The 10,625-nt window shown below is 39.1% G+C and overlaps 1 protein-coding gene across 1 annotated transcript in view; it reads right to left on the reverse strand.

Moving 5' to 3' along the window:
• LOC115099438 (leucine-rich repeat-containing protein 15-like) overlaps nt 1-4,580 on the reverse strand; it is a 38,982-nt gene extending 34,402 nt beyond the window's left edge. Inside the window, exon 1 of the mRNA XM_029617088.1 lies at nt 4,153-4,580. The gene's annotated coding sequence lies outside the window, so the exon portion shown is untranslated. The remainder of the gene's footprint in view (nt 1-4,152) is intronic.
• Nucleotides 4,581-10,625: the final 6,045 nt, after the last annotated feature.

The following is a 10,625-nucleotide window of genomic DNA, read 5'->3' on the forward strand; positions in this document are numbered from 1 at the left end:
TGGATTTGTGCTGGCATATTGATTGCCTTTTAAGTTTAGTTTATTTTATTGTATTACTTTTTTTTTTTTTTGCTTTGTATGCTGCTTGGAGTGTATTTTGCATGCGATAAGCAGACCATAAATGTAAATAAAGTAAAGAAGGTAGTCAGGCCCTCAGATTCCTTTGTCCTGTTTCTTTTTTTTGGCTGCCTCAGTTCCAGCGGAAAGCAGTTTATTAGAAAACATTATGAGGATGGAAGAAAGACGTCGGGCTTGGAACTGTAAAGCTGCTGAGTTGACGTTTTGCTAGTTAAAACCACATGCTGCAGGAGCACTGAAGCTATGTGCTGCAAAACTTGTTTCAATTTAAAGACCCCAACTGCTTTCACAATGTAAATAGAAATTGGCTGTGCTCACACCTCATAGGTTCCCTGGCTGCTGCTGCTGCCAGGCCCCCACGGTGATGCCCCCAGAGCAGAGGCAAATCAGCAATCCCACCATTCTTTAAAAGAACCTGCTGCAAACCTACTGCATGGTTTCCCAGTCCACTTAGCAGCACTCCCATACCAGATGTGGGGGCAACTGTCTTACTCTACAGATGAGTGATCAAGGTTGGAGCCTTCATGATTGGCGCTACTGCTCACACAAGTTGCAAGCTTGTGCCATTTCATCCCTTTGGATGTATACTGAGGATGACTCAGTAAGAGTGACGAAATGCTCTTGCAAGAAATTCTAAGAGGAGGTGTTTAAGAGCAATTTCTAGCTGGAAGATACTGGCTCAGCTCAGACTCTACTCAGCTGAGCAGGAGTCACATAAAGCGATTACTGATCATATGCTTCATGGCAGGATGCACGCAATTGACCTCATTTTTCACCAACCTGATGGAGGGAGATCAACTACTGAAAGTGACTCACAAATGCATTTAATCCAATTAAAAAAAAAAAAAGTTTCATCTCTGTAGCCAGTTTGTCACCCTTTCCTTCTGCAGCACAGTGCTATATCAGTTTTAAATCCAGCTGCCACTTCCATATGGCGCTGGAACCATTGCTCTTTGCACCGTACCAGTCAGCACAAGAACATTTCCTTGGTGATTTTAAGTTTAAAATAAATAAATAAATACAACTTATTGAGGCAGCAACTGTTATAACTGTTTATTAATTTTATGTGTTGCAGCCAATCAAAGTGTGGGACTCTTATCAAACCATGCCCATGAAGTCTTAATTAAGAGTTAGGCATGATAGATGAATGGACAATCTGGGTTATCTACACTTCTCTCATGTCTGAGGGATATTTGTAGGGAGGGGTGTACCTGTGCCCCCTGTAGTGACATGATCATATTATAAAAAAGGCTTCCACAGCAGTGACCAATGAAGCAGTGGTGAAGTGGAAGGGAAGAGGAGAAATTGGTGGCTGCAGTGGTAACAGACTGAGAAGTCAGCAGCATAGGGTTCAAAGCTAACATTCAGGACACTGAGTGTATCACAGATGTTGTACTATCAGGATCCAGCTAACATCTGTTCAAGATAATATTTTGTTAATAGTTACAGTTTACAACATGCTGGAAAATATTTCTATTATTTTTAACCTCATTTTATAAACATCTAGCTGTTTGTGTGCCTACTATTTGTGTAAACATTTGGGGAGGGGAAGGGGCAGTTTTGACACTGCCCAGGTAACTTGCTGGTCCATAGGTACTTCGTCCATTGCTATGCTTGCTTGCGGACTTACAAGTTCATTCTCAAAGGTAGACTCCCTGCAAAGAATCTAGAGGGGATCTCAAAATGTAATCTTTCTGCTTACTTTGCTTCTCCCATCCCCAGCCCTTTACCTGAGGATAAAAGTACACGTGCCAAATAATGTGCACACTTACCTGCTGAGGGAAGGTGATTTCAGCTTAGTTACCTGGGCAAACATCTTTGGACATTGCTCTCCCTATACAAGGGTTCTCAACTCAGTCCTTGACACATACCTAGCCAGTCAGGTTTTCAGGATATCCAAGATGAATGTGCAAGAGATAGATTTGCATACAATGGAGGCAGTGCATGCAAATCTATCTCATGCATATTTACTGTGGATATCCAGAAAACCTAGATGTCCCAAGGGCTGGGTTAAGAACCACTGCCCTATATAGTTGTAATGTAACATGGTCTTTTACCATGCATTTTTGAAGGTTCTCTGCCTTGAGTGCTTCAGTGGTAAGGCATGATATAAAAGTAAATGTTATGTTATGACATTCTCTGCTTTTGATTGCTTTGTTTCTAATTGATTTGTGAAGTTACACAGCATGAGAGGTCTTGAATGAGTAGATGTGAATCAGTTATTTACACTTTCAGATAATAGAAGGACTAGGGGGCATTCCATGAAGTTAGCATGTAGCACATTTAAGACTAATCAGAGAAAATTCTTTTTCACTCAACGCACAATTAAGCTCTGGAATTTGTTGCCAGAGGATGTGGTTAGTGCAGTTAGTGTAGCTGGGTTCAAAAAAGGTTTGGATAAGTTCTTGGAGGAAAAGTCCATTAACTGCTATTAATCAAGTTTACTTAGGGAATAGTCACTGCTATTAATTGCATCAGTAGCATGGGATCTTCTTGGTGTTTGGGTAATTGCCAGATTCTTGTGGCCTGGTTTGGCCTCTGTTGGAAACAGGATGCTGGGCTTGATGGACCCTTGGACTGACCCAGCATGGCAATTTCTTATAAAGGAACTCCGAAGCATCTGTCAACAAATCACTTTCACTTTTATTTATTTATTTATTTATTTATTTAAATGATTTATATACCGGAGGTTCCTGTATAATATACATATCACCCCGGTTCACAAGGAACAGTAACTGTCGCTACATTTAGCGGTTTACATAGAACAGAATAAGAATAAAACTTTTATGGGTACCATGTCCTCTTGTGGCCTGTGCCCAGGTCAGTCTGAGCCGGTACTTGTGCTTCCTGCACCCATAAGCTCTTAAAAAAATGAGCTGCATAAGAATGTAGGGTGCGCTATAGTTCCAAACAAAAAAATTGCTATGGTCTATAAATCAGTTGACTATTAACTGGATTATCCATGTCACCATTAGCTCACCTGTGTTGTTGCTTAAAGTTGCATTGCTCTGAAGCCCTGTGCTGCCTTAAAATCAGAAGTACAGTTTGCCATATGTAATTGTTTTTCTTCATCTGACAGCAATTTTGCTCAAAGGGAGTAATTTCATCTAAATTAAAAACTGTTCCTAGACAAGATACACAGTTTACACAAAGCACTTTTTATTCAACACCCCAAAAGATGATTATTAAGATCCAGGTTCTCTCTCATCATCCCTATGAAACATCCTAAAGCAATTAGATTCAAATGTTCCTTTCCTCTTTCTCTTTTGTTCCCTTTGAATGTAACCTTGCGGCGGCAGAGATGAAAGAGCTCAGATCCCCCCTCCCTTTGCACTGAATTCGTTTATGTTTACTGTGGCTGTTTGGTCTTTTCATTTAAAGGCTGGGAAGAAGGCTGTTTTCTCAAATATGTATTACACAGAAACACAAGCCTGAAAAGGAAAAGATGCAGCATTGTCAGCTCCGGAGAAATACAGCTGAACTCTGCAGCTATAAGTGACAGCGGAAGAATACCAAAGTTACTAAACTTCTCCCACTGTAGAATCTGAAAGTCAACATTAATGCCGCGTTCTGAACAATACTGTTTTCTTCTTGGCTTTAATACTTGAGTAGTCCGTATATTCAAAAATTAACTTTTAAAACATGTTTGTGGTAGTCTTCAAAATTCAAACAATACCTTTTGTGGAAATCAGCGAGTGACTGGACTCAAAGAAGCTCTGGTCTATTATCTCCCCAAACCAACCAACTTTGCAATGTACCAGCACTGACAGCTCACAGGGGAAGAGAAAAGATCACAGAGTCTCTCCAAGTGAATTGCTCTGGTTTATAGAGGCATTTTGGGTAGAGAGAACTTGGAAAATGTAATTAAAAAAAAAAAAAAAAGAAAGAAAGAAATCGCTTTGCATGTCAACTGAGAAAGAGCCCAGCTCAAGTAAGATACAAGGAACGCTGGCTTACAACCTTTAGGAGGTGGCAAATACTGTAAATTCTATCAATATGGAAGCAGAAACGGGTCAGGCAATACAACAGAAGTAAAAAGCATACCGTAGAAGGACTGAAATGTTAGCATTTTACCTTGTGTTCTTCTTTAGCACGGGGTTCAGCCCAGGCTGAAAGCGTTGCTGGCAGGCAAGGGGGGGATATCCCCTCCCCTCTATTTAAGGATTCCTGATCGTTGAATCAGCAAAAGGCTTTTGTCAAAATAGATGCACTTAAAAAAAAAAAAAAATTTAAAAAATCCTGAACTTGCTCCAAACCTACAGCTGTTTTGCTTCCATGCTGTCAGATTTCTCACAGCACATCCCTTGAAAACGTGGACTTCTCTTTTCCTTCTCCTGTGAAATGTTGCTTTGTCTCTTATTAAGCAGTTGTCCCCCTGGAAGCTGACTGGTGCAAACAGTCCAGATTGACTTGCCAGCCTAAAACAAACCAGGAGGCAAATGCTGCTGGGTGTTTCATGAAACTCACCCTGCAAGATGCGGTGCTATGAATGAAACCAGGGATCCGGAGAAAGGTTCCTCTCCGTGGTCAGGAAAGGGGGTGGGGTTAGCAAGTTAGGGCACCAGGGACAGTGAGGAGGCGGCTACGGCAGAGTATGCTCGTCTATATCCTAAATATTGCAATCTTCTGATGAGCAGACCTTGCTAAGAAAAAGCAGATCGCCCTAAGCTTGCCCAAGCCCAACAGCAACATGCGGAGTGCATACAATGCCTTGGGTTTTTCAATCGCTCTGATACCATCTTCTGCTGTTCCTTTGTGTTAGGATGCAGACTTTTTGACTCTCTTCCAAGCGTGCCACACCCAAAGTCTAGGGTACTTGACTACCTCTAAAACTTCAATTACAACAACCTTGAAGGAAAAATATGTAAGTGATGCAGAGTGGATATTAATGCCAGTCAAATGGACTTTTCAAACACTTCACACAGTAGGTAGAGGATAAAGTTTTCATTTAAAGGTGCAGTATTCTTATAGCCATAGGGCCTGATTTTAAAAAGCATTTACTCGAGTAAAAACCAGGTTTACTGGAGTAAATTCACTTTACTTGAGTAAGTGGGTTTTTGAAAATTGCTACAATGTATGCCATTGACTTGTCTATAGGATTTACTCACATAAGTGCACTTTACTTGAGTAAATGGCTTTTGAAAATTGCTACAATAGTAGCTACATTTACGCATGTAACTCCTTTTGAAAATTACCCCCATATTGTTGCAGGGGAAAGGCAGATTCTATGCAGGCTCAACAGGGCCGGATTTTGGGCTGGGTAAGTTGAGCGGTTGCCCGGGTTGCCGTGAGCTGAGGGGAAGACACCCTGGGTGCTACCAGCATCATCCAACTCATGGCAGCATGGCCCGGGAGAGAGGAGGGGGGATTTCCATCAGGTTGAAGGGGGAGGGGGTGCTTTTTGACCAGGCTGTCAGTTGCCCAAAATCTGGCTCTGAAGCTCAATAAATTTTAACAGAAGAATTAGCCAAAGATAATGTTGTGTGTGACCTTTTGAGATCATATAGACCCCTGCTTTAGGAATAACTAATTGTAGTGGTGCAGCAGTGGTTGTTATTGAATCAGAGGCATCTCACAACATCAGAACTGGAAGCTGGACTCCATGCTGGGACCACTGAAGCAGGTATTAGGGTAAATTCTTCCACTGAGGTGTGAAGGGAAAGTGAGATCAAGCCTTATCCCAATACAGTGAGGTAGGAGGAGAATAGGGATGTGCATTAGCTTGCAAACAAAATGAAAATTATGCAACAAAACATCTTTGTTTTGTTTTGTTTGCAAATGAAATCAAGAAAAAAAATCTCACCAAAATCCAAATAATTTTGTTTCATTTATTTAGGGAACTAGCACACCCTATTTGGCAATATAGTGCACCATTTCTAAACTGCACACAAAATTGCATATAGCGTGCACTATGTTCCAAAATGGAAACAAATTAAAGAAAACCCTCCAACAAAACAAAATTCAGCCAGAAAAAAAACCCTGAAACAAAAGAAAAGTTCTTGGCCTGCACAATCCTAGAAGCGAATGATTAATCTATATTAAAACTATCAGCTTCCCACAAAAAAACAGGACTGCTGGGAGGGTTGAAAGGTATAGCCAAGATTGCCAACTGGTTCTGTATCATAAGGAGCACGCTCATTCTCTTCTTCCTTCCTCAAAGAAACATCATCTCTTTGTGAGGACAATTTGGCTTGAAATCATCATAAATTATCTTATTCTTCTCCTCCTTCTTCACAACTGGAACCAATATTTCCAATTTGAGTCTATGGCTCCTAATGTAGAAAACCAATGGGCTATTTTGCCATGTCAATACAGACAAGAAATGATACAAACTGGGTCACAATCTAAGTCTCATGGTTCACCTTCCTCAAAGAAAGACCCTGCTATAATATTATCCCTCTCACAAGAAGTGTCGCAGTCACATACTTCTCTATCGTACCATTCTGATGGTTTTCAGTCAAATGGTCCACCGGCCTCCACGATCTCTCAGCAGTACATTCCTGTTGAGGATATGTCATATTTATTTATTTATTTATATGGTTTTTATATACCGGTGTTTAGTTAGAAGACCATCACATCGGTTTACAAAATATACAATTTAAAATTCATGGTACCTATGTCAATACAATAGATATCATACTTAAAACTATTAAATAATATCCTTCCTTTGTGCAAAAAATGGCCAAAATAATTTCATTCACTTTACAGGAAGAGGCAGAACTAAAATACAACTGGCTTTGGGGCATGAATGTAACTGTTGCACTTCACAAGGTGCTACAGGAGCTCAGAAGGAGAAGGTGGCAAATGCCCTTGTTCACAGTTCCAGCAGCAAGGAAATTCAATCGTAAAACAGATTTCTGTCTTGTCCTGGTTATCAAAAGGTACAATTCCCTCATGAATCCATAGTTGTATCAGCTTTGAAAGTGTTCTAAAGAAGCTAAATTACTGGATAGTGTGGTGAAAAAGGATTTTCAATTAACTATGCTAACATCTAGGAGAAGTTGCTCATCAGCTTCATGATGTACAATAACTCTTACGGCAAGATATGTTACAACACCATCCTTCAGACTCTATGGCTCACTTCACTCATATACTTCATGAAGCAGAAGAATGTGGGGAAGTCTAATTTGATCAGTTTATGAATCTTCTTCCAGATGTCTGCAGTAGCTATTGTAGCTGGATGGCTAGCATGTCCTCGGGCTTCAAATCTTTGTGAGGATGTTCACAAAAAACTTGCTGAATATCCGGGCACAGGGATAATTTCTTTGGAAAGAAACAGTGAATCTTATTAAAGATCACTACCTCCACTCTCCTTAACGACTGAGCAGCCATCTACAAGTAGGAAACATCATCCTCAGCCCTAGAGGAGATGGCACTATTATTCGAGAAGAAGGTGCAAGTCTCTGCATTTCAGCAGACAGCAGCAACAGCAGCAGCAGCAGAGCAGAGCAAAATGTAATCCTATCTTGTGATTATAATATCAAGAAAAGCTTCCCTGTCCGATTGAAACAGCCTTCCAGTGAGGGGGAAGGCTCCTTGATAACAACAGATTGACAGCTGGGTATTAAAGATTATATTAGTTTGCAAAGAACTTTTGAGTAGGAATAAAATCGCAAAAGTACAGACATGCCTATAAGAACAGCTGTCAGAGCCCCTGATATAGAAACTAACCTCAAAACACTGTGCTAATGTTAGGCTCTGTTTTGCCTTTAGAGACACTTTGGATTATCAGCCTGCAAAGAGATAAGTTTTCAATTTTTGTTGTATTTTTATATATATGTCTATATTTTTTTTTAATTATTATTTGATTTATAGTCCGCCTATATTGATAACTATCATGCTAAGCAGATTACAGAAAGTACAAAAATACATACATCACCACATAAAATATAAAAACATATATCACAAGCTAAATTCAAATTAACAATTTTTAAGTGCCTCAGTTAAGAATGGAAGTTTGTTTTACATCTTTATTGTTTATACGTATAAGGCCAAATTTTAAATCCCCCACGTGCGTAAAAAAGTAATGATTATACTGTAAACATAAGAGCACAAGAGCAAGATGTGCATACATATCAAGTTTTGTTATATGATGGTCTAAAAAACTTACAGGCTATATGAGTGCATTTTACTGATGTAGAGGAGGATTAGTTGTTTTGAAGTTTTTGTTATTAAAGATAATACAGCATAGATACTATTTGAATTTAAAATCCTCTCTCTTGAACAATTCTCAAGGGGCCACTCCATAAGTACAGTGTAGTTCCAACTCCTCCAACAAGAGCTGTCAGCCCTCTTTTCTGCAAATGTAGTAGACCCTTTCCCAATAAGTTAAAATAACATGGGGTTCTATTCCAAATGCTGCCTTGCTCGAAAGAAAATAGCTGGTATCCATCCCATCTGGGACTTCAGAGATCCCAAACACCTGAAGAAGGAAAAATTCATCATGAATTTTTTAGAAATCAATGATTGGCTAACCACTCTAGACCTCACAGATGCCTACACATACATTCCAATTCATTAAACTCACAGGACATTTCTATGGTTCACAGTGTTCAATGATCATAACCCTTTCGGCTTCTCTGCTGCATCCAGGGTGTTCACAAAATGTCTCACCTAAAAAAGAACAAACAACAAAAAAGGAAACTCCAAATGAAAGAATCTTGTCCACTTAATAATCTACATAATCCATCAACTTTTTTAACAATGTGAGCTTCTGTGTAACTTAAAAATGCACACTTAATGAAGCATGAAGAGATAATGTTGGTCCAGTAAAACAGACATAAATCATAAGATAAGTATCTTTGAGCTTCTGATAGTTTAAAATGATTTCTCACAAAAACTGTTTTAATTATAGCGTTATGAAGAGAACTGAGTCAGTTTTGGATAGAGTAATTTATATGATCGTGTTGCTCCTGGTGAAGCTTTACTATGAAACATCGGTTGTTGTTGAGCCTAGATCTTCATTAATACCATACAATTAATAGCATATATTAGATTGACTCTAAATTGTGTCCAACATATTCATAGGTTAAAAATTATTATTTGCAAAGAAAAATTTAAAAAATAGTATTCTTTCATGCAAATTATGTAGTGGTCCAGGAGGTCTGGTAGTGAGGGCACGCCATCAGGCTTGCTGATGTGTAATTATAAGTTTTATTGTGTACATTTTTAAGTTACACAGAAGCTCACATTGTTAAAAAAGTTGATGGATTATGTAGATTATTAAATGAACAAGATTCTTTCGTTTAGAGTTTCCTTTTTTTGTTTGTTACTTTGAGCCATACCTTCAAGAAGCTCGATCCTCCATGCTCAGTATTATTAACATCCTTCAATCCCTAGTATTCATCATAAATTTCCAAAAATCCAATATAGAACCAACTCATATAATAATCTTCAAAGAACCCACATAGATACCACACAAGAGAAAGTATTCCTCCTTCAACAGAGGGTATACAAACTGACCAAAATAATACTTGCTCTTTCAGATCATAAACAGGTTTCTGCTAATTTCTTCATGAAAGTTTTGGGATACAGGGTGGCAATAGTCCATGTTACCCCTTGTGCACATCTAAGCATGGGACAGGCTCAGTGGCACCTGAAGTTTCGATGGAACCAACCCCTAAGGACACTATCGCACAAAGTGAAGACATGCAACCTTCTCATACATTCTTTGGCATGGTGGCTGAATCCTTCAGATCTACTGAGAGATCAGTTTTTTCATCAACCTCGGTTTCAAATTACATAGATGCCTCTACCTGGGGAGGGGGAGTTCATCTGAACAACCTTTGATTGCAAGGACACTGATTTCCACTAAAAGGTACTCCACATACATTGTCTAGTGTTGAGAGCAATTTTTAAAGCTCTAAATCCCTGGTTAAACAACAAAGTGATATTGATCAAAATAGACAACCAAGCAACTATGTTCTATATAAATAAACAGGGATGAACAGGCTCTTTCAATCTTGATCAGGAGACCTGCAAGATTGCAAGATTTGGAAATGGGCAAGTTCCCAAAAGAGGTGGACACATTAGTCACCAATTACAACCACACAAATGGTCATTGGATGATCACATAGCATGGGAACTCTTTCATTCCACAAATAGATATCTTTATGATGCAATTAACAATGTCCCCACCTACTGCTCCAGGAGCCCAGTAAGGGACAGTTTAGTGACAAATGCTTTTTCAATCCCTTGCCATCAAGATTTCGTTATGCTTTCCCATTTATAGCTAAAAGAATTCTGAAATCAAGAAGAGAAAAGGGTCCAATGATTTTTTTTATAACTTTATAAATTTTTCTTAGCATACAATCATAAAATATAACATAACGAAACAAGCCATACTTGTAGCACTGTACCATATGGCTGTAAGGCCCAGTTGCACAGTTAATATTTCAGTCCCTCCTCAGAGAGATAAAACACTTATGTAATGTCTTTTGCCCATAACAGCGGAAAATGTTTCCATGTCCCTTGCAAATGGCCTGCAATATCTATAGCCTCAGATTTAGTCAAACTTAACTTTAGGCCTGAAAAACTTGCCAATCCGT

The sequence above is a fragment of the Rhinatrema bivittatum genome, chromosome 9 (assembly GCF_901001135.1).
Source record: "Rhinatrema bivittatum chromosome 9, aRhiBiv1.1, whole genome shotgun sequence".
In the NCBI taxonomy this organism is placed as follows: domain Eukaryota; kingdom Metazoa; phylum Chordata; class Amphibia; order Gymnophiona; family Rhinatrematidae; genus Rhinatrema; species Rhinatrema bivittatum.